The sequence below is a fragment of the Diorhabda sublineata genome, chromosome 3 (genome assembly GCF_026230105.1).
Source record: "Diorhabda sublineata isolate icDioSubl1.1 chromosome 3, icDioSubl1.1, whole genome shotgun sequence".
Taxonomy (NCBI): Eukaryota; Metazoa; Arthropoda; class Insecta; order Coleoptera; family Chrysomelidae; genus Diorhabda; species Diorhabda sublineata.
This window is the reverse complement of record NC_079476.1, coordinates 5,311,774-5,338,855: the sequence shown is the minus strand read 5'-3', so window position 1 is coordinate 5,338,855 and position 27,082 is coordinate 5,311,774. Positions and strand designations below refer to the sequence as shown.

Below are 27,082 nucleotides of genomic sequence, written 5' to 3'. Positions count from 1 at the left end.
CTAAAATATATGAAGTTCATATTAAATAACTGCATAATGCGAAAAAACTGCAATAAGTCTTATTATAAAGTCTAGTAAAAATGTGCAAAAAAATAATTAATATTTTTTGTTTACAGGTAAGAAGACGATTGGTACTCTTATGTAATCTCCAGATTTATGTTATACCAAGGTAGGTAAGATAAGAGTTTTAGAAAAATTGGAATTAATTAGAATTATAGTTAATATCTGATAATCGAAAAAATTAATCGATTCAAAATTTAATTCGAAATATGAATATGTGTCTATTGAGTCTACTTGCATTGACGATTACTGCGGTACTTTTATGGTACTGCATCACGTGGATATTTAATATTGATTGAACTATTGTGATTAATATTTTTCAAATTGAATATAAAATCCTGAAATAACTAGACAATTGTGGTTTACCTCACAAGAATCAATCTCTCGTTATTGCAAAGACTGGTCTGTTTTTGTAGAACCGGGGCCATGAGAACATGCTGAATGGCTGCAGGCACAGTGATAATAAATCTTCCACCTCTTCATATAGTATTAAAAACTTAGTAGTGAAATTCACTTGCAATGTTCAGAGAAGGAGTCATCAGAGACAAGCTTCATAGCTGTAGAAATATATGGGATCAAAACATTATCCATCTAGGGTTCTGATATTCAATTAGAAAACTGACCAACCTTGGGTCATTCGTCTAGAAAGGAAGTGGTTTGTGGTAAATATTCTTTAGCTTTGCTCGAGTTTGGTTGATCATCATTCAAATCGATAAATAATAACACTTAAGACCTCCTTGGAAAAACGTTGTTTCCGACATGTTTTTAATGAAAAACATTTAATTTGACCTACGCACGTGGTTGGTAGCTTGCAGTCGCAATTACAATTCAACAGTAAGTGGTGAGACGATTTGACAAGTTTGCTTATTCGTGGGGTAATGTTTGACTGCTTAGTTGCTGTTGCGATGTCATCGGCCGGTTTAGAATCACTAAATAAGAACAAAAGACGGAAAACTAACGCCACAGAATGGAAAGATAATAAAAGACGCATATTAAGACAAACAGAAAAAAGCTATCTGACGAGGAAAGCACAAGAAAAATCTAATGAAGAAGGACCATTGTTGATAAGTGGAAAAAGGTTTTATGCGATGTGGATTTTTTTTGTAACTTGCCAAGTCAAGAAAAGTAAACAAAAATGTATCATATTTTAATTCGGGTTTATATTTATGATAACCTTATAAATTTAAGATTTCCTCTTAGGTTTAGAAAGTAAATATGTATCTATGACTCTAATTACTTTTGTTAGTCCTGAAATGTGTGCCACTTACAACGTTTTTCTACAATATCTTTTTGTTTTTACGAATTAAAACACCTTACTTCTGAAACATATGTGTTGTCTTTGTGTGATCCGACTAGTTTTATACTAAATTCCAATAAATAATATACGAAAGAAATTTTGGCTCTAACAAAAGAAGTGAGAAGGGCGTGTTCCAACAAAAAGTCTATTCTGTTGCTTAGACCTTTATTCCAGATAGGTCTTCAAATATTATCAAAGGGAAAGGTAACAAAAATTCAAACATAACGTTTACCGATCACCCACTCTATTTGCTTCAATAGAAAACAGTTGATTCCAAAGTTGAGTTATCTCTAACAATATCTTAAATAATTCTTTCCCGTGTTATTGTCTGTTCATTAAATATTGGCCTCACTAGGGCTGGATAGAGGGTGATTGGAGCCTAATCGAGCCCCGCTTTTGAAAGGGTCCCGCTTACCATCAAGATTAGCATAACAAATTCGGAATTTAAAACATATTTCTTTGGAAATATCAACAGAAATTAGGAATTTCGGAGAAGAATAAAAAATTTCTCTTTCTATAATGAGTCTATTGAAGACCCTATAAATGAATACAAGACATCTTTTTTTTTATGCTGTTTTAGCTAAATTCCCGAATCACTGAAAGATCGTTTTCAACAATTAAAAATATGTAATGAATTATTTGAGTTTCTCGGAAAATTTAAATATGTAGAAAAATAAGTAGGATAAATGGAAGCTTGAAATCTAAGCTCTTAAATCGTTTCAAAATGACATATGAATAATTACTGTGAATTTAAATATACTTATAAGTAGATATACTTAAAAAAATGTAGAAAGTGCTAGAATGTTGTATCATTCTTTCATATTTCTTATTCAAAAGATGATAAATAAGACGTGAAGATGCAGTTTTTATTTATTGCATCATTTATATGAAGCCACATTTTGTTTTGACAACTAAACTAAAAATACAGAGTTATTCAATCCACCTTCCACTCAATTATGAAAGAACATTAATTTTCAAAATGAAGCGTATTACCTCTCAAATTATCAGAAACATATGTAATTGGCTGAGGTCTTAAGTAAATATACATCATTATAGTTATTGGTATGATACTGACATTTTTGATTATTCATCCCTTGAAATTCTTTCAGATATTAGACAATTACTACGAGGGTTGCTACTTAAATTTTAAGAGTTGAGAGTTAACGGCTTCTATTCTAATAATAATATTTAATTTCGGGTATGCTGCATACTGGTTTAATATTTATTATATACCAATTATTACCTATTAGTATTACCAATAATTCTCTCTTAGACCATAGGTTTTGTCTTGATTTCTCGACTATGTCCTTGGTTAAAACTTTCCGTATAATAAGTATAGTTTTTTTTCGCTATTTCTGTTGGTTTCATAAATTATTATTGCTGATGTTCTCGAAAATTTTTTTCTATTACATAATTTTTCAGTGATGACTCTTCATCTTGGTGGTTTTTCGTTTTGATCTTCGTCTGTCTTATTCGATTGGTGTTCAAAGTATCTTCGAATATAATCTTACATCCTGATGTGTCTATTTTCATTCAAAGTCAAGTGAACATTGAACTGAAATTTATCAGAAATAATTGTTTGCACTTATGCTGCGACATAAAATCACTAATAATATCACTCTGTATAAGAAGGCATTGCATTTTGAGAAGTGCTCCATAAATATTAATGGAATATTAGCACAATAAATCAATAAAGGCGATGTTGTCCTTCGGGCCCACTCCGGGCACATACAACTCTAGTTAATAAATTAACTATTCATTTATTGATAAATGACCTGTTCGAAACAAACTAATTATCAAATGTGGCCCTTCGACGTTTTATTGAAATTCATTATTAATTATCGTGTTTAATATTAGTTCATTCTATAGAGAGATGATATAAATAGTAGTTGAAATATAACTACGTTTACAAAAAGGTGCATCTAAAATTAAACTAAATACTCTGTGTTTTAAAATACTATTATCTAACTATAACTAGCAAATAAATCGACTCTAGTCGCGTGCTCGCGGTCAAACGTCTCAGCAAAAAAATATGTAGCTTCTAATCTTTTTCTTATTTTAGAATCTCAAAGCTATTAGTCTTTATAATAAATGATCTATGTAGTTATTCAGTTTTTTCTTGGCAAAAAATACTATCAAAATCATAGCCTTGCTTATGTAAGGTTTATAACTTTGTCATTATTTGTCATTGTTCATCCCTGCTCTATATTGTGAGACCGGATTTCGAACAAATGCTGATCCGAGATATTAAACAATGGAAAGATTTTTCTATATTACTATTTTTGTGATATATATTATACGAAAAGGAATCTTGAACAATAAAAAAGGGTTATAATTATTAGTAAAGAAAATATGAGCTAAAATTCGACAAAATAAAAATTTATTTGAAATAAACCTATCAATATACAGTGTTCCGTCCCCTGGTTCTTATAACAGCTTCCAATCGCTTTTACACAAACCGAATAAGTTTCCTTACTCGATCTTGTTAGGTGCTGTCCTTCTTCAGTGAGCGAACTTTTGAGGTCCAATTGTCCAATCTAGACCATAAATTTTCCATAAGATATAAATTCGGGCTACGCGCTGGCCAATCCATTCTGACAATTCCGATATCCTGTAAATACTGCCGTACAGAACCTGCAATATGGGGACGGGCATTGTCCTGCATTAGGATGAAGCTTTTGCTGATAATCTAGCGAAGAGAATGATCCTTCTAGTTACTCGCTACAGCGCCAATACCAATAAAAACTCTGCTTCCATTGAAATGCCAGCCCAAACCATCCAGGAACCTTATCCAAAAGCCACGTTCTCTTTTATGCAACTCGCTACCGTGCAGACAAACTCGGTTTTCGTCTGACAAGAGAACGGAGCTCCAATGTTCGTAAGTCGCGTTTCTCTAAGCTCTTGTTGGACTTTAACACCAACGATGTGCTGACATTGAATCGGTCATCTCTATTGAATGTTCACCTTTATCTTCTGGACCCACATCTTCAATGAAAGATACCGATCTCTTGGTAACGATGGTAAACTCTGGAAATAGCAGACTGACTCTGGCCTTCTCGCAATGAGGTGACCGCTTCAGGAACTTTTCCATTTTTTGTGTCCATTTTCAAGAATTCTTTTTTGTTCTTAACGAAGATGTATATCGATTGATTGTTAAGTGTTAGTAGTGGATCAGATAGATAACTTATAAGGGTCAGTTATTCCTAATTAACACTATTATAAATTTCGATGTTATTTTTTTTTTCAATATGGTGATGAAAGAAGAATATAGACCTGAATATTAATTGAATAGAGACAAATATATAAAAATTACAAATATATCAATGAAAACAGTTATATTATATGCGATTGATCACGAAATAATTTTAAATCTGTTTACATAGGACACACATCACAATATTTGAAAAGATAGATTAAAAAGCCATTAAAACGATGTCAACAACATTTAATAACTATAGATTGGAAAGAGGCTCATATACAAAAAAATAGTACGGGAGCCTTGATTTACGAAGGTGTATTGATATCTAGTTAGCCTAGACCAGCTCCTTGTATAAACAAAATATTGCGTTACCATAGCAACGAACAATAACTTATTAGAAGTGTTAGTGCAAAGTTACGGAATAAATTAAAAAAAAAGATGTTAACCGAAATTGTGAAAATCGAAAAATTGGTGTATCGAGCCATCATCAAGGATCTGTATTTAAAAATGTTAAGAGGTAAGCAGATTTACGAAGATATGCTTAATACCCTTGGTGGTCAATGTCCTTCGTATGCGACCGTGAAAAATTGAACTGCAAGCTTCAAAAGAGGTGAATTTTCCATTGAAGATGATGACCGATCGAGAAGGCCAGTTACTGTGTCAGTCCCTGAAAATATCGATGCAGTTCATGACATGATTTTATCAGACCATCAAATTAGGCTAAAACGGATATCTGAAGCACTGAATATTTCATATTAACGCGTTCATCATATAGTTCACGTCAATTTGGACATGAGAAAAATTGCTGCAAAATGGATACCCAAATGTTTGAATGTTGACCAAAAGCGTTCAAGGGTAGAAGCATCACGTCTGATCTGGGCTCGATTTGAAAACGATATAAACTTCTTAAACCGACTTGTTACTATGGATGAGACTTGGGTACATTTCTACGATCCAGAAACAAAGCATTCTCCAAGACCTAAGAAGTTTCGTGTCCAAAAATCTGCTGGACAAGTTCTTGCTTCAGTTTTTTGGGATTGCAATCTAATAATCATGATTGATTTTTTTGGTAATGGTAGAAAGCTATCCAAAGGTGTATTGTTTTTGCAGGAAAACTCCCCTGCACACAAATCTCATTTTGCCACGCAAAAATTCGTGATTTAGGGTTTGAATTACTAGAATACCCCCTTATTCACCAGATTTGGCTCCGTCCGACTATAATCTCTTTCCTCAACTAAAATAAAGTTTAAAAGGTCGAAATTTTCTTCCAACGAGGAGATAATAAAAGCTGTGGAGGTCTGGTTTGCAGAGGAAGAATAAACATTTTTTGTTAAAGGTCTAGAGACGTTGCAGGTTCGCTGTATAATAAATGTATCCAATTAAGAGGAGAATATGTTGAGTAATAAAATATTTTGACATTGATATTTTGTTCGGTTCTATAGTAAGCTAAGAATTTTCCTCAATATATCCTCAATATTGGTACAGGTCCACTGTGTTATCCATTATTTTCTACAATTTGGGAACTGATTTAACTAGCTAACTACCTCTCGATGTTTTCAATTTTATAATCTATTTGTTAATCTTTCCAACAAATTTGTTTTATTTTCTCTATTTCTTCTTTATCTTATGTTTCCAAGGATCTATTGTGTTGCTTTCCAGTTTTTCACGTCGCTTTTCTGTCACTGCATGGCACCGGTAGAGCAGATGTGCGATTGTCTTCTTCTCCATTACACACTTTGCAATAGTTGTACATTTCCACTCCTCATTTCTGAGGTATTGTGCCAACTGTACAAAGTCAATCATTCCATTAATCTTTTGGATTGTGATTCTTGAATCTTTTTCGTTTTCTATTCATTGATCTTTGGACAAATCGTTCTGGATCGTGAAGTCATTCCTATTTCATCTAATATTTGGCATTGATTTCTGTGTCTATAGCAATTTGACCGGTAGTAGCAACTATCTCTTCGTCATCCTTTCTTTCATCCAAGTGTACACTCTCTTTTATGTATATTCGTAATTTCTTTTAGAATAATTCTGTGCTAAAAAATTATTTTCCGTTCTGGATTTACGCATATTCAACAAATTCATCTACTCATCTCTATGCTTTCAATATTATCTCAGTTATTCAACTGCTATTTAAAGGTATTTGATGACATATAGGCTTTATAAATTACAAACTAATCTTGAAATTTGAATACGAAACGCATTAATCGTTTAAATCCGTTCGGTTGAGTTTGTTGTAAACTGCGGCAATATGAGATCCTTTCGAATTATCTCTTGAATATATTTAATTGACTAATGGTGTTTCTAAGAAGACTTCCCATTGCGGAAATTAAGGTGCCAAACTTTGGAGAATTATGAGACTTTGTAAGTTTTGATTTCCTACAATTTATCTATTATGAGAAATATACAGAGGGTATATAAACTACTCGACAAGTATTAGACACGGTGTAGGTCTTCCATCACTTGACTAACACGTCAGCACCAATAATCGTATGAATCGAATCAAAATGTCTGTCAACTCTATAGAAATAATCGTCATAATTAATATTCCAAAGGTCGGCCTTTTATGTATTGGTAATTGATATATTTAGTCTACCAACTGGGTGTCTTCTTGACTAAATTAATATTACACTTTATGAACTGATTTATATCATTGATTTATATCACCATCATCAGGGCCACGCATAAATAAAAATATGCATAACAGACGTCAGAAATGAAATTTTAAAAAGTTTTAACTATCTAAGTAATACCTGGTACATTAATATTCTCTGGTCTTACTCTGCGAATTACATCGATTTTTTTAAAGTTAACGCTTTTTAAAAACTTTTTTTCTGTGAAATTTCAAAAAATAACTAGTTAACAATAAATATCGTCAAGTTAAGCTACAATTTTTTGAAGTTTAGGTGTGTATTAAAAAGAAACCGTTCAAGCTAGATCATCCAAATCAACAACAAATTTAGGGTCTATGTCTATACTACGATACACACTACATAAAACAAGAAAAAATGAAACACTTAAATATATATTTCTTTATTTGGTGTCACCTCCGTGGATGTGACTTGAGACACAGCCTAAATTGTGTTGAAACTCAATTATGCCAATCGTATATCAGACTTGAGACATCAAAAATCATTTAAAAATATTTCAAGCATTATGAAAAAGTAGTGTTTTTTTTTTTAAAGAAAAACTGCTTGTTTCCATACTACTTTTTTATTATGAAACAACAGTACAAATTTTTGAAATAAACAAAAAACATTCTTTGGTAACCTATCTGTAGATAGATACAAAAAATAAATAAAAAAGAAACTTTCCAATGAGCTGAAAAAATCTAACGACTAAAATTCTAATGAAAAAGTATATCTGCCGCGATGAATAGATATTTAGACACTTAGAACTAACTTTCGACATCTGTAATATCTTCACTCTAAGGAAAGATAAATATTTTAGTAATGTGCTAGCTGACGCATAAAGCTGTATGTGAAAACAAAATTTGGCTTTGTTGCAGTTATTCTTCCTTCTTTAAAATGTTTGGCTTGTGTTGAGCTCGGTGTGAAAATTCCACCAAATCAAAGTCTCCGGTCTTTAGCTCTGTTGGATTTATCTCATCAACATCCCTGTCAGAAGAATCTTCGTTAAATTCGAGATCTTCATCAGGTGACGAATCATCAGAATCTTTGTAGGTCCTGACTCTTTTAGAAGTATTTTCTGTCTCATTGGAAGTTGATGGTGGTGGGTTTACATTTTGAATTAGATTGGGTAATTCGTGTTCAAGGTTTTCTTGGATTGTATCGCTGATATAAACATTTTCAATGCTTTTTCCTGGTTCTACTTCTTTTTCTTCTTATAGTGGTGGACGTTTCATTAGAATGAAGATTGCTTAGAAATATTGTGAAAGAATTGAGTTTTCAGTTTCGATGGGTTCTTCTGAATTGGCTGGCAACTTTTCCAGCACATTTTGTTTGTTTACTAGGTAAACTCCAGAGGCGTGAAACCCCGATATTAGGTTGTTTGATCGTCCAGTTTTTCCAAACATTGTTTCAATAATCTGGGAAATATATTTTTGGCACACCCCTATTTTTAACTTCTAATTCCTTTTAGGAGACCTAAAGGCATAAAGTTAGTCGCATCTAACGATTTACATATATGTGTGCTATTGGGGGGCAATAAGATAAATTTTATCTTATTTTTTTCGCATAATTCTATAAATTCTAAATTACCACCAATAAGCGCCTTTGAGGAATCTTTCAGCAATTTCTTGAAGTATAGTAGGGGATAGTTTTGAGCCAACCCTTGAAAATATCTCCACTAAGATTTAGTTTTATCATATCTAGCCCCTACTGCTCCATTTTGAGCCCAACTATCGTACATATTTTCGGCCTTATAAACAATATAGGTTGGTAAAAGTACACTTGATGCAGGTTCAACAAAGATTATTGAATGGGTAGTTTTAGAAATATCTATTATCCTGTGTGCATGCTCGGAAACTCTTCTGATTAGAAGCTTGCTCTTTCTCAAACGAAATATTTATTTTATCGTAGCTCACGATGGCACTAGTTGCAACTCCTTCCAAGCTTTGCTACAGCTCGTCAAAATACTTGTTTATAACCTCGCTTGTAACTCCTGCCTGAATTCTCCTGATATTTTCACAAAAGCGGTTAGAAAGTATTTCGCGGTTGGCAGGTTACCACATTTCTACCAGAACTCTCAAGAAGATATGCCTTAATTAAGTACCTCACACCTACTAAAGTTAGGAGTAACCGCCTTCACTGCTTAGCTGGATATTTTCCACTAATTTAGCCTCTTCAGCTGCGGTCAAAATAGTGTGTCCACTATTACGTATTTTTGTTCTAATTTTCATAATTCCACTGTATTTCTAAATTTCCAATATCATCTTTTGGAATTGACCCCAATTTTGCATCTATAGCGTCCCATTTTCAGTACCTGCAATTCATCTTTTTTTATACTGATTGCCTATTTGGAATGTTTTTGAAAAATAAAATACGTCTATTCCTTCTACAGAAATGCTACTAATGCCTCAATGTGAGCCATATACAGAATCAGTAAATGTAAAGTAATCATGGCATAATATTAATTGAAGCAAATCTTACGATGTTAAAATATCCACAAGAAAGTTCGTACTTTCTCCTAAAGAGGTCTGAACCACTACTAAATTTGAGCAAACACCTGTTAGAAACCTGTCCGGCGTGATTGTCAGATGATATATCTGAGAGACGGCGTTGTCGAATATTTTACAAAATAAGTGAAGTTTTGTCTCAAGTTACCAAGCAATCTCAAGTGACCCTACCTGACAGTACTCAAATATTTACAGCTAATGCTTAACTTAGAAATCAGCACATCTAAAAATTATCATTTATATCTTTTAAATTGAAAATATGTAGAACTTCTTGTATTCTAAAACTTTGATTACTTAGACTCTCTATGATCAAACTTAATTACCACACTGTAAGCTATGGGTGAAAAATCATACTATTTAGAAATAGATTATATAGTTCTTCCAATATAAATTGCAGAAGAGAGTTATACGAGGATCAATCAATATTTCATAAATACACAAGGCACTCATACCAAATTAAGAAACGAAAAATAATGTTTAATCTCTGTATAAAATTTGGTAAAGATCTAACAAACCCTCACTCCACATGGACTCATCATCTCCATTGGTTACCAATGAAAGCCGTAAACATAAATGTATTTTTATTGGTCGAAGCTGTCAATTTTTTCGAATATTCCTGCCAGACAGCCTGAGATAAGCAGTAGCGTCGCTTGGTGAGATTCATTTAATTCATAAATTTCTTTAAATAAATAGAAATATTGCGTTCTTCAGACCATGGGCGAATGAAGACCATGAAATTGCACAGTGTAGTGAGAATGAAGATAGTTATGAATTTAACAATAAAGATTTAGAGATACAAACAAAGCAACTTATTTCAAATATATGTTTAAAAAAGGAAAATTTTAGCATTTATGTCTGAAAAAAAAGTTCCTATTCCTGTTAGCGATCGTAAAAAAGGCCGAACAAACAAAGAATTGCTTACTGTTATTTTAACCTAAAAGGTCACATTTTGGGCTCCGACTAAGCTCATCATGTTAATGTGTGTTGTCAGTGTAAAGTTTGACGTCAAAAAAGTGATCCGGAGATTACTATTCAACATTATCCAAAGGTGTTTTGTTTTTGCAAGACAACGCCCCTGCACACAAATCTCATGTTGCCATGAAAAAAATTCGTGATTTAGGGTTTGAATTACTAGAACACCCCCCTTATTTACCAGATTTGGCCCCGTCTGATTATCATCTCTCTCCTTAACTGAAAAAAAAGTTAAATGATCTTAAATTTTCTTCCAACGAGGAGGTAATAAATGAAAAACATTTTTTTTTACTGGTCTAGAGACGTTGAAGGTTCGCTGTAATAAATGTATCCAATTAAGAGGAAAATATGTTGAGTAATAAAATATTTTGACATTGAAATTTTGTTTTATTCTATGGTAGGCTAAGAATTTAACCATCAAAAACATTCTAAATAAAAAAAACAGTTTGATTGAATAGTTATTCTAAATACCAATATCAAGAAGACATTCTAAATACCTTTTAAACAGGGTGGTATTTCCTGTAAGGTCCCATTTAATATTATTGATCTGATTGACCTGATAACGTCATCCAGGGCCCCCGTAAGGGCTACTGTGTGCAAATACCTATTTTAGCATTCCTAAGGCATTTTACATAATTTTTTTATTAATTTTTTTTGAAAGTAGGTAGGTTGGTAGGTGCTTGAAATTAAACAAAAACCTGAACTTTAGAAGTCACATTTATTTGTAGATTAAAATATCAAAATTAACCAAACAGAATAAAAACATTAACAAAATAAATTCTTGTTTACATCCATTTTAAATCGTTTAATCAACTAATGGAGTATAGACAAGTTGTTTAAAAATAATATAAAATAATCTAAAACTAAAAATCACATTTTTTTAGAAAAATAATAGAAATATTGGTTATATATAATTCTACATATAATTCAACTTCAGTCTTTATCAAAATATTTTCATAAAGACTGAAGAATGAAATGCCTGTGTTTGGACGGGTGAAGATTAAATTGTTTTCAAATATATATCGTAAAATACTTTAGAGGGGTCAGTTTCTTCAGGTAATGAAAACAACTTTAACGTAACAAATCATTGGAATCGTTTTAAAAGATCGCTGTAACTCAATTTGAATCCGAAAATATTACCAGACTCATTTAATAAATCAATTCGGTTATTCAGAAAGTTTTTTTAAGAAAAAACGAATTTTAAAGGTGGTTGTTCGTTCATGAAAGGTCTCATCTCGGTGTTCATAGTAAATTTTTGTTTAAATTTTCTTCTCGTCGTTAGTAACGGTGGATATTATTTTTTTTTGTACCTTGGGCTTTGGCGCTTCTAAAGGATGGCGCCCGTGTGCATTTCACACCTGTTACCTTACAATCGTTCATTTTCACGTTGTAAATTTTATCTGTCGAAGTATTACCGTTCAAAATAAAGGAAGGGTTTTTAAGAAGCTAAACTATATATATTCCGTTTATACAGTTGATCTACTCCTCATAATGACGATACTAAGTTCTCTTAGAACAAACTTGTTCTCGCGGTATTTCATAGGACCATATCTAGTAACCTAAATATAAAATAAAATTATATAAATTATAAATAATGGTGCGATTCTAATCTTCCGTGTCTCAACGTTCCTAAAACTAAAGCTTAATTATATAAAAACACATTGCAGTCTTTTGTATTAAATAACATCACCATTTACGTCGTTGAATCTGTAAAATTCTTATGGTTTGTTGTAGACAATTCTTTATATCTAAAATTTAGTTCTGTCTGTTTATTATGCCCTTACTGAGTCGCATCTCCGATATGCCCTTCCCTTTTGGGGTACGTGTCTCAATTTGAGCGAGTCTTCAAACTACAAAAGAGAGCTGTTAGATATTCACTCAGACTCAGACAGAAGTTTTTTTAAAAGATTCAAAATATTGACTGTTCCTTCCTTATCAATTTTTGAATACGTTTGCCTAATTCTTAAACAAGGTTCACCAATTTTGGAAAGATCTCTGTACAGCTATCCTCTTAGAAACGCTGAGCACGACCTTTATCTGCCTAATCCACGTTCATAATTAGATAAGGGCTCAATACTTTACAATACTCACAAAAATGTTTTCGTTTGATCCTAGTATAACGTTCAATACTAATAAAATAAAAATTTTTTTTTTTTTTTTAGTGAGACTGATTCGATTAATAGAGATTTTTTCACCTTCTAATTTTTGCCACAATGTGGTAATTATCCAATTATGTATAAATAAAAAAAGTGCTTTGAAAACTAATTTGAAGATGTTTAAAAGGAAAATAAATTCTTTTCCTTCTTAAATTAGGACTATAGTATGTGCTTCCTTTAAGGACATTTCTCCAAATTGTAAAATGTCAACAAGATATACTTTTACGTATTATATTTTTCTTATCTATTCATGAAAATGTTAGTGAAAGTAAAAGTCAGGGAATGATCAAAGCGTTGGAGAATTCCTTAATGCAGTTAAATATAAATTCTCTCTATTATTCACTTTTTTATCAAATTCATATATTAATTACGGATAACCTAAGCAGAATACTTTTACGAAAAGTAAAAGCGATTTTGAATTAATAAGGAAGCGGATCTATTAATAAATTTTCAATGATCGTTTAAAATAAAAATAAGATCTCTACGTTGCACTCTCACTACTTGATCTGTACCATTATACAAGACTTGGTCGGTACTCTGGTTCGACGTTATCTCTTAGTTTCCAATGAACCTTTCGAGCGCGAGCTCTTTGAAACGTTGTGGTTTCGATATTATAGTGAATGTGACCGGTCGTGTGGGCAGTGATCAAAAGTGATAGTTGAAAATCAAATTTCCATTTTTCTAATTCTAATTATTTGGTATCATTTTTTTAAATTATTATACGATTATTATTAATTACTAATGTAGAAGGAATATAAATCAGGTGACACTTTTGAATATAGCGTATTTTGTTGATTGTCGAAATAGTATTAGTTGTCTTTTTGACATGCTTATATAATCGAATTTTTTAAAAGCAGAACACGGTATTATGTAGCTTAAAAAGTATTTTGAAGGACTAGTAACTAGTTATACGAGGGTTCCTACTTAAGTTTTGAGACAAACAAATAAAAACAAATATTTATAATTGGATATGGATTTATTGTTTTCCAAAATATTCTCCATTGAGAACAGTACATTTTTGTATGTGTTTGAACCAATTTCATTCCTGTTGAGGTACTTCCATGATTTGAATACATTAATCGCTTCTTCAGGTATAGAAATTCGCTGATCTCGCATTTTATTTTTTATCTGCGGCAATAAGAAGAAATAATTGGGTATTAAACAAGGACTGTACTGCGAATAACCCATCAGTTTGATGCTTTCAACGTTTTTGTTTGAACTAATGTGTGAGAGCTCGCATTGTTGTTGTGGATAATGATTCGTCTTTGCGATTGGTTTCCCTGATTTTTTCGAATTCTTCTGAAAAACAAATGCTGGTATACCATTCCGAATTAACCGTTCTACGTTTCTCTAGCTGAACAATTGTGACATGTCCAATTATTCTGAAAAAACAGGCACCCATTTGTTTCGGAGTGCTTTGATCGCGAACAACTTTTCCTCAATTTAGCTTATCTTGGAAGACCCAGTGGATTGTTGTTTGTTTGCGGGGTCATATGCATAGATCCATTATTCGTTGCCTGTCACGGTTCTACAGACGTCTTTAAAAGCATCGCAATTGAACTTTTTCAGCATTTCTTCACACCAATCGACAGCTTTTTTTGACAATTTTCAAATTATCGGAACAAATCTTTTTGGCAGTCGAATGTTTATGCAATATTGAATGTAAGCGAGTAGAACTAATGCCCAAGTATGACTCAATATCACCCACAGCATCGACTTTTTCTGGCTCAACAGCCGATTTTGTTTCAAAGAAAATCATCTCACGAGACAATTCCATTTGTTGACCAGGAAGAAAGTTTTAACTGTCTGAAAACAACTCAATTAGCACTATATGATGGCAATGTCAGATTTGACATCAATCAAATCAGCACATAAACCAGCCAAAAGTTTACTTTGTTTACCCATGTAAAGTTATCCACGGATGTCTACCACGAATAGTTTTCACAAAATAAACACAACTATCGCGAAAAATATTAATAGAGGAGACATATAGTGACATAGTTTTGCTACCAAAACTATTATTTCACGATTCTTAACCGAAGACCCAAAAAAAATTGTTAAACCATTACAAAGTTCACCTAATTGTTAAAAAATTATAACCTAATTATTTTTTGTAAGGCCAAAAAAAAAATCATAAAGATTAGGTCGTTTTAAAATCGAAGTACTAAAATTAGTCCAACTATCACATTCTAGTAAAATGATGAAGGATTCCGCCACTATAGAATAGGACTATAATTTTTTGAGTTCCTCAACAGATAGACCCTTACTGTAGAAGAAATTGCATGAGTTGATTTGAAATATCTTCATTCTGATTCTTCTAATATCTAAATAGAATATTTCAATAGTCGTTGTGAATCTAAACCATGGTGTTAACTGTAAAGTAATATTATAGTAAATCAACGTGTTTAGAAAACTGAAAATTCCTGCTTGTGATATTAATATAATTATTTATTGAACAAATCCTACCAAATAATAAAAATATTTTCCTAGAAAGCAAGCAATAATTGGATCTACAATAAAGTGTTTTAAATTATACGACTATTAATAAAATCTAATCTTTGGTATATTAAATGGAACATGATGGTGTTTCTCATAAGCTACTCTTGTACTGTTATCGAGGAAAAATATCTACTATTTTGGAACTGTATTTTATTGTTTGTCTTTTTTGTTCCCTGCACTTTCTCAAGCCTTCCTCGTCTTTAGTGCTCAGCATTTTTTGATATCTCTTTTTTTCGTTAACCAATTTATTATTCCACCATATTTTTTATTTTTTAGGTATATTTCTAATGCTTCTTTGCAATTTTTTTGTATGTTATGTTTTCATAAAGTGCATCCACTGTTAAATACTCCGGTTCTTGATGGTAGGGCTCCTTGGTACAAATATCGTGTATTCTCATTCTAAAAACTATTTAAATTATATCTCCTGTGATATCTATTAGTAGTAGATCAGTTTCCTGATCAATTGACACGTTCGCAAACACCTCTGTACGCCTTAGAGCGCTTGTAGACGTCCTTTTTTTCCCTGGACAACGGACCGTGTTTTTTGCCGGATTCGCGGTGGTGTATGACTTATAATGGATGTGTGTACAAGCACCAGACATCGGTCCGGTGAAAAAACGGACGTCTACAAGCGCTCTTAAGATCCTCAACTTTTAATGTGGTTTGTCGTTTGGTTATTACGTAATCTATTATCGATTTTAAATTCCTTGTTGGCTGAATCTATGTAAAATTATGTATTTCTTTCTGCCTAAAGTAACCCTTTCTAATTGTAAGTGGGTTTTGATTACTTCGTTCACTAAACCTTTTACCGTTTTTATTTATTTTCCCGTATGGTGCAATAATCGCATTTTTCCTGTTCTGTTACTTAAATTCTCAAAATATGAATATTTCTGGCTACTTTTTGGTTCGATTCATCGATAAATTACTTCATTTCATTTACATTAGCATCATTGGATATTCCATAAGCTCCAATTAGTGTGATTTTATGTCGCAAAATGTTCAGGTTAATTAAGTTTCCACTAATGGCTTCCCAGTCTATTCTCAGGTTTTTATGGATTAGTACAGATACAGATACTCTACTAGCATGTTGATCTTTTGACAATTCACTATACAAATGTGTGTAGTTGTGAAGCATTTCTGAGCCATTCCCCTTTTTCTTTGTATCTGTCAGTATAACAACTTTGTAGTTATTTTTATTCAAATCATGATAATCTCTGTCAATTTAACTCTGCAACCTTGCACCATTAAAGTTCCAAAATTGTGGTTAACCTTGTATTCAAGTTTCATTTCTGAGACTAGCATCATTTTTTTTTATGATATAGAACAACCCCTAATCTGGAAGACTAGAGTTTCTATAGGGGGTTTTCCCTTAGCCGATTTGTGTCCGTTTCCTGCTACATAGCCATAACCACTAATTGTCATGCACCCAGGTACCACGCGAATTCGGTACATATTCGAAGAGGTGAGTGCAGAGGATTTGTTGGTAGAGCTGAATTCGACTACTTGAAATTCTAAACTATTTGTCAGATTTGTATTTTCACATACCGAGACCTATATTAACCCTAGTAGAAATATTAAATTACAGTGGATGTGGCACAGAAAATACGAAACTTTTGCCATAAATCTGATGGATTACTTCAATATCTAATGTATATGTTACGGTAAAAGTAATAAATTTGGTGATTATATAAAATTACTCCAACTTGTAATGGGGAATGTGATAAAGTCCCCAACTTTACGAAAATTTGTTCAATTTGCGCAACTGCTTAGCACGAGTTCTAATTTCTTTGCATGTAGACGTTTTTTCGCCACCCTCTCGTAAAAAATAAAACATTAATTAATGGCTGAATGCTTGAACGGTTTAATTCCAAATTACTTAATATTATGGATACTAAGAAAACAAACAGTGGTTGGGTTAGGTTAGATTAGTAGTAGTAACTACTCCAAAAAAATCTGCACTCTGTACTACTGATACTGACCGTTGATTTACTTCAATTATATTTTATGATGCTGTTAAAAATCTGTATTACTTTTACAGATATAAAGTAATGAATAACTATAAATTTGAAGATTTGTTAAAAAAATCCGATTCAAATTAAACAAATCTGATTTAAATAGAAAAAAATCACGAACACTGCGAATAAGTCACGATATTTGATAAATATGAAATAATTTATCATATTTGCCAAATTCAATGATTATGTATAATCCCCGGTAATTTTATACAATCACCGATTTATCTTTTTTACTGTAACATACACAATCAGCTTTGCTACTATTTAACTCAATTCATTAATTTTAGAATTTCATTCTTTTAATTTTAATTAAATTAAAAATCTAATCAGAATGTTTCTATATTACGTTTTCCCGTCTGTAAATCACAAAACTTCTATGGTCTATCCAGAATTCTATTAAATTCTTATTAAGACGTTTTTATGGCTTTATTGGTGAAATACTGTACAAAATCTTCTCGTTACTTCCAGTAATTGAGGTAGTTCGTGATATATTACCGGACATATTGCAGTTTATATTGTATTATGAAGAAACATAGCACCATCGTATGGTGTAATTTATGACTGTTTATAAGTGTCCTATTAAAGTATGGAAGCTTTGTTTTTGGATAGTACATTAATAGAAAATTGTTTAATTGAACACTCTGTTTATTTCGACAGAAATAATTTGCATCTATAACAAATTTCCTCCCTGGGAAAATTGAGATTATGTTATAAATAAGTAATGACAGTAGGTAGTACGAATAAAATCTAGGCCAGTTTCTCAATTGGAAACATTTGTAATCATTTTATAATTAGTATTATGAAGATTAATTCATTTATTATCATACAGAATGTTTAATACAATATCACTAAGTAGAAATAATCAGGCTTGAAAAATGGCTCGGTGTTCAAAGATTTGAACAATGAAGAGGCGGTTATGGGCAATTTTTGAGGAGCTCGACGATTCTTATTATAAAAAGGGGAATCGAACTTATTGGACATCGCTGGGAAAAGCGTATGGAATTAAGAGAAGATTGATAAATAAATTTTTTCATTGCTTTGTTGGATCAGATACTGGGACCATCCTCGTATTGCCTCACTCTATCTCTGTCAATATTCTCACATCCTGCTAAGTCTATGCTTAGAATTTGTACCCTGTTGCTTTCAACTTCAAGTCTGAATCTCAATGACATTTCTATTGTTATTCGGTTCCTTTTTCAGAACTATATCATAATAATAATTATTGTGACAATGTATATGATTCAATGTAATACCTAATCTAAATAATCTTCATTTTCAGCCACAGATACGGCGTCTTCGGTATAAGTAGAAATTATATACGAACCCCTAATTGGGTAAATTTTTCCATAGCCGATCCTGGCATTTCTAACTAACCAAACACTTACTAATTGTGTAGGCTATTTATGGTTAATTTCACAAATCACCCTGTAAATCAATGAACAAGAGGAGTTGACAATTTTTAATATCCTTCCTGAAGGACTGTGTATATGGTAGTAGTATGTAAAGTTCCTCATGATTCACCCTGTAGATATTTTTTATGAGTGATAAGGAGCTTTTGTTCGTTGCAAAACTGTAAAACAATGGATTGTTTTTTATATTGATGTGTATCTATGCTCATATGTTGTTTTTAATTGATTTTTCATAATTTGCTATGCTGGAATCGTCTTCTTAGAACACCCTAAGTCTCAACCTTTATTATGATACTAATAATCTCTTTTTTCTTTTCAAAAATAAACGTGTACTTTAAATTGTAGTTGCTGCGTAAGTTTTTGATTCCAATGATTCAGTAATTCAGCTGGGATTCTATCCTGCAATGGTATCTTCTTGTTTTTAGGGTTCGAATAATTGCAGTTAATTCTGCTGTCTTAAATTTCTCGTTTTCGTTAATTACTATTTCTGCTGTCATTAGTTCAATTTCTCCTAGTTTATATAATCATATTAAATATGTAAACTAAGTTTCGCTTGCTTTCAATCAACTTAATATATTTAGTTTTATGTCTGAAAGCAGTCCATAATAGTCATCATCCAAATACGTTCAAAACACGTATTTTGGTAAGAGATTTCCATCATCACTTTATCTAAGATAATTTCAAACTACTGTTCAATATTCTTTCGCTTCTCTTTTTTACCGTTTTAAACTCATCCAAGGTTAATGAAGTTGATATTTCAATTACCTTTCAAATAGTTTTGAATATTACTTGTATAATTATAATAAGTACAGCTGAACAGAAACAAAGATGATAGATTTTAAAGGTATAGTTGTCATTTTGAGAATCAAATAGTTGGAAAGGACCTAGGGTCTACTGAATGTTGAGATTTTTTTATTCCATTATTGATTTAATGCAATTTATCAAATTTCTTCGATCTGAAGCTGTTCAATCATTCTCTTTCGTCCGGATAAACTGAAGAATTGGGTATTAAAATAACAGAATTATCTCTCTTCAATACCGTAGCTCCAGTCCTAGTAAAATGTTTAGTCACTTCTCTTTACAACAAATAATGTGTTCAAACTTTTCACTAGACATAAGTGAGAGTTCTATTCGTGTGACATATGTTAATAATTTTGATTTGTGTTATCAAAAAATTCTATTTCGTCTTCAAACATAATATTCAGACTCCCATACTAGTTTTAAGATAAACAACTTCAGTCACTTCTTAAGTTCTAAAATTAGGAATTGTATGAATGGATCCTCTTTATGCTGCCAGAATTTTTTTTTCCATGAATACATTTTGAAATAACAATCGAAATAAGGTATCATTGTTTTTACTATCATCAATTGGGTCGCAGTGCTTATTTTTAAATACGTACATGACATTATTTTTCAGTGATAACTTAGGTGCAGATAACCAATGTCAGTGACCACTATTACACTGACATTAATACATTTATACCGTTTTTAAAATAATTAAACAAAGTTTAAATGAAAAAAAGTATTATTTTAGAAACCTACTTAATCTAGACTCTACAAAGTTTTATCACGCTAGAATACTTTTTGTTAGAGAACTTTATGTATCATCTTGCATTTACATTTGTTGTTATTAAAGTAACCCTTCTTTAGTTCAACATAGAGTAAGTCAATAAACAATAAGTAAGGAAAATATTGCAAAATGTTAATTATAACTTTGGAGATAAATAATACTCTGACAATTCGTCCAATGGTGATGAATTTCTTTCTAGAACTTCTTGCGCCAACTCCACATATTGGGGCCAGTGTTGATGCCAACAGCAGCAATGTTGAAAGACGTTGACGCTCAATGCTTCGAGTTGAACGTCCGGAGTGTGGTTTTGTAAAGGATTTGTTTCGTTGTTCGTCTTGTCGATCATTCATTGGTTTAATATTCAGTCTTATTGGAGCTCAAGACGTTTAAACATGTAAAGTGCATTAAAAATGGCTTCTTGTTGAACAAATGAATTAGTTTTGGAGCTTATGGAGGTATAATAAGCGAAAACCATTATATGAAACCTCCGAAATTCCAATCACCAAACTATGATTGCCGTGATTATATCCGTTCACTAGGATTTCTCTTTTGAAGGATTAATTTCAAAATATACTTGCTAGTATACATCATAACAAATGAAAACCAAGCAATTTCTTTTTCACATCTAGACATCTTTAGACCAAATAGAAGCGTTTGAAAATGATGAAATAAGAATGAAAGGAAAACTAATTTACGGGCGATTTAAGATCGGGTATGGGGAATGGGTGAGTTTTTAAGGGTAAAAAGCGGCTTATCTCGATTTAGGGCAGAAATACAAGTCTTATGGAAAAATATTAAATAGCAAAGTTGTAACTAATAACAAGATCTATCACTTTTCAATTCATAATCTTTTCACACAACCTCAATATTATAAAATTCAAAATTCAAGTTTTTGGTATTTTAATTTTTCTCTTAAAAAAACATTCTTATTTCACGAGATTTGTTGGAAATATATTTTTTATATGTCCCAAATATACTGTAATTTATTCGATTTGGTATATTCATTTTTTAACATTATTTTGGCTTAATATCGGAAAAGTACACTAATTTTCAATCAAAAATTCTCCCGTAAAAATTGAATGAATTTTGAAAAAACGATAAGATTTTTGTTTGTTGGAATCTCCATTTTCTTTTGGCATAAAAAAACATTAGTGCCACCATGATAAATTTTCTAAAAAAAAAGAAAGGAAAAAAAGTCGTAAAATTATTTATCAATTTAACATGAAATCTCATATTTTTCGTGTAATTAAATTGTAAAATTTTAATAAATTGCACAAATGATTGAAAAAAGTTTTCGGGTAATAATTTTTTGTTTTTTTTTGTTTTTTTTTCTGAGAAAAATCACCATGTTCATGGTAATATTTTTTACACCATCGGAAAGTGGAGATTTCAAGAATAAAAAAATTAACTGATTTTTTCAAATATTTTGACGTTAGGATTTTCAATTGAAAATCAAGTCAAAATAGCGTTAAAAAATAAATATTTCAAATCAAATACAATACAAAAATTACCAAACCAACAACTCGGTTGTTTGAATTACCACATAAATTATGAGGTTATGTGGAAAAAGTGTGAATACAAAAGTCTTCTTCTTCTTCTTATTTTAAGACTGTGTCTTGTGTTTTCAAAGAGGCAGCCTAAGTTGTGACTGCGAGGACCAGCTCTCGTACCAGCGCTTTGGTGGTCTTCCAGGGGGTCTACTTGTATTGGGTCTCTCTTCCTTTGCGATTTTCGCCAGTCGATCGTTGTTCATTCTATTGATATGATCTCTCCATGCTCTTCTTCTAGTTCTGGCCCATCTCACTATATCCGGAACGTCACACATTCTTCTGATTTCATTGCTCCTTATTCTGTCTCTTAGTGTTTTCCCTGTGATTGAGCGTAATGTCTTCATCTCGGTTGTTCTAAGAATCCGTTTAGTAGTTGCAGTCTCCGCCCTCGTTTCTATGGCGTATGTCATTACTGGTCTGACACAAGTTTTATATTATATTTATATAGAATACAAAAGTGGTAGATCTTTAGTTTATACATTTTGCTATCCAACTTTTCTCCATAAAACTTTGAGATTTCTGATCTGAAATCGAGATAAACAGTTGTTAACCCTTTAAAACTCACCCCTTCCCCCTTCCCGACCTCAAATCACCCGTAAATTATTTTTTCATTCATTCATTTTAATAACATTCTTCTACTTTTTCAATGGGTTTCATCCTACTATAATTTTTTTTTATTTCAAAAATTATCGATCCTGATCTACTTAACTTTTGTCCGATGCAGGAAGAAGTAACCTTGGTGCCAATGTGTGGGCATTCTATTAAAACACTCCAAGAACATAGTCAAGTACGAGGGTCGTTTTTTTTTGAACCTCCGATAAGCTATAAAAAATTTTATTATCAAAAGATTGGTACACTTACTTACTGTTACTTTACGACATAATCACCAAAGAGATTGAGACATTTGTCATATCTGTGGACAAGCTTTTCAATACTCTCTTCACAGAAAGTTGCCTCCAATGTAGCCTAACCATTCAGCAACTAAAGAGTACAAAACAGACCTTGAAATTTCTGGAAACTCCGTACACAAAGCAATAATAGTGAATCTGCGGTTTTCTTCAACCATTCTCTCAACTTGAACTAGGTCATCTGAAACGACATATTTGCGTCTTTGGCCCCCTCCATCATGCACCTCATTACGGCCATCTTTAAACTTTCAACACCATTCACGTCCAACACCATCACTCATGAAGGTTTCCTCATACATACGACTCATTATTTGATGGATTTCTCCAGCACTATCGCCTTCAGCCTGTAGAAAACCAATCACACTTCGCAATTCTCACTTGTAGGGAGCATCAATAATGGCAGACATGTTTACGTAGCTGTAGCACAACGTCGACTGAGGTCTGAATGTCTTCAATGGCGGAGTGTGTATTATGAGAGCTTCGCAGTCGCCTACAGCCCATGCCTGCTTTCTTCTTCCCGCGTATCGTCTGCACGGAGCGATCGGAGGTTTAAATAAAAAACGACCCTCGTAGATCCAGATATTGGACACAATATTGGCTACAATATGTAGAGTTTGCGTAATTCCTCAGATTTTCATTAAAGAATACTAATTGACTTGTACGAGTTCTTATTTGATTAGTTTTTTTTATGTTTATTATTATATTTGCATAATTATTAATTCGAATTAAATATTTTAAATTACAGGATTGCTATTAAACACAAAACAGTTTTAGTGATTGTGTTTATGTGAATACTTTTTACATAGAATAATACATTATGGTGTTTGCGTAACAATGTCGATATGGTGTTTCAAAATACATCGTTAAATGTGACAAGTGTACGTCAACGTCGATTTTCTACCAGCAGTACTAATGGTCCTATTGAAACCGAACCACCTAAGGTACCAGCACGAGGAAAATTAAGGTATTACTTTTTTATATTAGATCCTAATTTGAATCTCATATTTAATGCAGATAAATTTTTGGCCAAAACTGGAGCGTGGCAAGAGTGAGGATCCTTGCCAACCCAGAGAACTTAATATACAATACTCTGATATGTGAACTTGTATCAGAATTCTACTTACAAGAAAACATTTAAGTGAATGTCCCAAAGAATTTTTTTCGTGACAATGATGACTAATGAAAAAAATATCATAACAACATTCTCATAAATTCTCAATCACATCTCTGCATCAGTTTGAATTAATCCATATTTATTTTAACACTTGCAATTGACAACATTTTACATTTACAAGTGTTGTTACTTAAGTTTTGAGATGTGGCTATGGCTTTATTGTTTTTCAAAATAATCTCAATTAGAATAATACATTTTTGCATGTGTTTGAACAAATTGTCGGAGAATTTTTTCCATTCCTATTAAGGTACCTCCAAAACATGTAATTTGAATCCATCAACAGCTTCTTCAAATTCAGAAAACCGCCGACCTCGCAATTTATTATTGATCTAAAGAGAAATCATTGGGTACTAAACAAGGACTGTACGCCGAATGACACATCAATTTGATGTTTTCGATGTTCAAAAACGTTTTTGTTTGAACTGATGTGAGACAGCTCGCATTGTCGAGGTGGAGAATGATTCGTCTTCTGCGATTGGTTCCCCTGATTTCATTGAACATTTTTGGTAAACAAAAACTGGTGTACAATTCCGAATTGACCGTTCTACATTGGCCTAGGAACGGTGGTGTAATGTCTAGTTATTTCGAGAAACAGGCGTCCATTTGCTTCGTAGTGCTTCGTGTGCGAACAAGTTTTGTTGGATTTGACTCGTCTTGAAAGACCCATACAGTTAATAATTGTTTAGTTTTGGGTTCATATGCATTGATCCACGATTCGTCGATTGCTACGATCTTATAGAAGTCTTTTGAAGCACCGCGATTGAATTTGTCCAACATTTCTTTGGACCAATCGACACGAGCTTTTTTTTGATTGATTGTCAAATTATGCGGTATCCAACGCGAACAAATCTTTTTAAAAGCCAAATGTTCTCGCAATATTAAATGTAGGCGTGTGGAACTAATGGGCAAATATGCCTCAATTCACGATATATCACATGACGATCTTGCAATATCAGTTTACGCACACCAACGATGCTTTCTGGCACATCAGCTTATTCACGAAATTCATCCTGTAGGTATGGTGTTTCGAAAGTCATAGACATTTGACAATACGTGCTGAGTACGTTCACCATTAAAAGTGTCAAACTTAATGGTGACAATGGCAGATTAGACATAGTCACATCAATGTTGCCATATCTCAAAATTCAAGTAGCAACTCTTGTATTTGTACGATATGAAAGTCTTTTAGTGACATCAATGTCTCCTCAATCGTTTTATTCTCATATTAAGGATTATGTATCAATTTTCTGTTTGATTAACTATGAAAACATGTATTTAAGTTTTTAAAAATAAATAATTTCGTTGAAAATTCTTTGACATTATTCATTGAGTTTAATAAATTCCTACAGTAGCTCTCAAACAATTCTAAGCTCGATAAAAGATATGTATAAGAAACAATCATAATAAATTTCATGTGTGGAAGCTTTGACAGTATCCGGTACTAACAAGATGTAATCAATACCTCCAATCAGAGCTAATTACGAAAAGGAAAACAAATATAAAGATTATGATAATAGCCGATACCCACGCCACAATAAATTTAATTGAAAGATTAACTTCTACGTTTCTATTGTATAAATTGTAACATTGATGACTAAACAATATTATTTCTACTAAATGAAGAGGTTGAAAAAGTTATGTAACTCATTTTGAATAAATAAACAGAAAATTACGAAATAATGCAACGATAAAAGAAATTCTCTCTGTTTAAATTTAATTCAATATATGTTTCCAAAATATACGTGTATCTTTTATTGTGTTGGTTAGTTTGTTTGTAAAAAATGGTAAGGAACAATCAGCCTTCACAATTTTTTAAGAGAGTCGTATACGGACACTTTATGTAGTGACCCAGGCTATAAAATTGCACTTACCTCCCGGCGCGAGCTGCAGTTCATCATAAGTTATTTTATGCTTATTATATACGGGTGTTTATAAAAGTCGAAATGGGCGTCTGTGGCAGGCTACCACCCAGAGATCTTACCGTCGGTGACTACAGTACACGGTCTGGTGATTTTTGCGAGAAATTTTCATTATTACTGCCATGAGTGTAATATTCGGTAACTACTTTTTGTCACTATTATGATAACTATGTAATCAAATAGATTCCTTCCTGAGTAGAAAGGAAGCTGCAGTCACCAGTGCAAAAACCGCATATGGAGAAGAGAGTTATCTATTACCGTTTTAGTAAAGAATTGGTCGTTGAATCGAAAGAAAAGAGAATCGTTAGTGGATTACTACGCTCCCAAAGAAATGCTATGGGTCGTCAGAGCTTACAAACACCTGGAGTAAGTGTTCTGTACTCCCCGATGAGGTCCTCCGTTTTGTCCGCACCTATTTTACCCTGGGCTGCTGCGACTGGAAGGGAATTTGGGAGGAAGAATATTAAAATGATAGGTCTAACGATAAGAATTATATTGTAACGATGAAATTATAAATAAATATCAAATGATACTAATTAAAATAAAATGGAAATGAAACAAAAATGAAAATTTTAATATGTGAAATCTAAAGTCGCAAAGTCACGTTTGTCTGGGTCGAGTCCTTTGGGTACAGGATCTCATTTGTACTGTATAGTAAAATTGAATTGAAGTCTTTACTAAGCAACGACATTGAAGGGCATCAATTTTTACCTTGGAAGTAAAAAATTTCGTACTCAGATTCCACAGATTGTAATTATTTTGTTTATTAATGAGACACTCTTTTCAAACTTATTATTTGAATTACCTCCTATACGTTTACAAAAGAAAGTTCATATGGTCACTACCTATGATTTCCAGGCAATATTTCACGAATACTTTTAACCAATATCAAGTATATTTTGGAGGAAAATAACTGAACAACTGACCATCGCATTCAAAATTACTTGATGTAGGTATTCATTCATACTCAGACCGGTTTTCCTGAATAATTTGGTTAGTAAACAATAATCCTTCGACTCCTGACTGACCAATGCATGACATAGAGAATTCTAGGTTGCCTTTTTTGGGAATTCCAAGTCACCTTTATCTTATAACCTTCTTAGTGTCCTAGTAGTATGTAATTAACATAATCCCCTCCTATATACCTGATAGCACGTTTCAGAAAAAACCAATATAGCTATATCCCTCTACCTTCCACAAGATTTCATGACATC

At 32.3% G+C, this 27,082-nt stretch overlaps 1 protein-coding gene and 1 long non-coding RNA gene across 2 annotated transcripts in view; one reads left to right on the top strand and one right to left on the bottom strand.

The window, feature by feature from the left end:
- Positions 1 to 12,558, bottom strand: part of LOC130441403 (uncharacterized) — a 246,175-nt gene extending 233,617 nt beyond the window's left edge. Inside the window, exon 1 of the long non-coding RNA XR_008909609.1 lies at positions 12,547 to 12,558. This is a non-coding gene — a long non-coding RNA (uncharacterized LOC130441403). The remainder of the gene's footprint in view (positions 1 to 12,546) is intronic.
- LOC130441391 (rap1 GTPase-activating protein 1) overlaps positions 1 to 27,082 on the top strand; it is a 990,184-nt gene that overhangs the window by 118,406 nt on the left and 844,696 nt on the right. The gene's annotated exons all lie outside the window — the stretch shown is intronic.